General features: G+C 34.4%; 1 protein-coding gene across 1 annotated transcript in view; it reads right to left on the reverse strand.

Moving 5' to 3' along the window:
- Nucleotides 1-1,226, reverse strand: part of LOC119585072 — a gene marked incomplete in the record, with an annotated part of 13,983 nt that overhangs the window by 3,686 nt on the left and 9,071 nt on the right.

The raw sequence follows: 1,226 nt of genomic DNA on the forward strand, positions 1-1,226 counted from the left end.
GCACTAGCTAACAGGATGCCAAAAAATGCACATTTCCCTCTAAAAAATATTAGTTGAAAATTTATTGAGAGTATTAATTAATCATTTGTCTACGTTTGAAAAGAAGTTACTCGGGCGATTTTCATTTTCAAAATCTATGGACTTTTAACTGAAAAAAACTGTTATCAAAGTACACTAGCAGATGCCCAGACTTTAATGAGTAGTTCCAAAAATAGTATGCTCTTTTATATCCTTTTAAACTTTTTGTAACAGTTTCCAAGATGAAATACACTCTCATTACAAATCATTACTGGTTTAACCATCCTACCAGGTAGTCACAACCGCCGCTGGTGTTGCTCTATCACCAACCGGCCAAGCCTTTTAACTGAACTAAAACGCCCCCAAAGGACATATGGCAATTTGATTTTCTTTTATAAATATTACGTTTAGATTCAAAATTTACTGCTCAACTGAATAGACGAAGTATAAGCGAAGAATTACGGTGCACAACAAGCATGTCCCATAGTTAACCTTGGATGAGCCGTCAAAAGTAGCAACACCGTACACTTTGTCGCTGTCTTTTCATAGACTTGTTAATTTATCATACATTTGATAAATTTAGGTTTTAGAAACGGAAAACATACTTAGAGAACACTTTTATAATATGTGGATTGGAGTAAATTGACAACTACGCATCTCTTTCATAACACATTAATTCTTTACTGTACTTGGTGTTGTGTTTCGTCGTAATAAGGATCGCAATAAGAAACCTGAACATAACATCTTGGAAATATAACGTTAGAATAAACACTGATGTTAATGGTTTGCAGCTAATATATCCTTTAACTATATACACTAGAAACTTTACAATACAACGCCTGTGGCACCCAAGGTTAGTGAGGGAACCTAACACCTCGAGGCTCGATATCTTAAAAGAAAAAATGATGAAAGCACGTATAACATTAAGACTAGACAGGCAGAGGGAAACCAAGGTCGCTTTAGCACTACTGGAATAGACCCTTGTTCCGTCTACATAATAATTCTAAAGAACAACCACACTAGTAAGAAGTTAACGAGAAGTACATATGTTGTAAATACTCCTTGTAGCCTAATGAATTCGGTGTCGTTGTCGTGCAAAGTTAAAAAATTAAATTGTAACCTTTATTTACGGTTTATTACACCATTAAATATGTATGTGTGTATACGATCGCACAGAGAATGTAAAAAATAAAAAAAAAATGCGCACA

Source organism: Penaeus monodon, chromosome 19 (assembly GCF_015228065.2).
Source record: "Penaeus monodon isolate SGIC_2016 chromosome 19, NSTDA_Pmon_1, whole genome shotgun sequence".
Taxonomy (NCBI): domain Eukaryota; kingdom Metazoa; phylum Arthropoda; class Malacostraca; order Decapoda; family Penaeidae; genus Penaeus; species Penaeus monodon.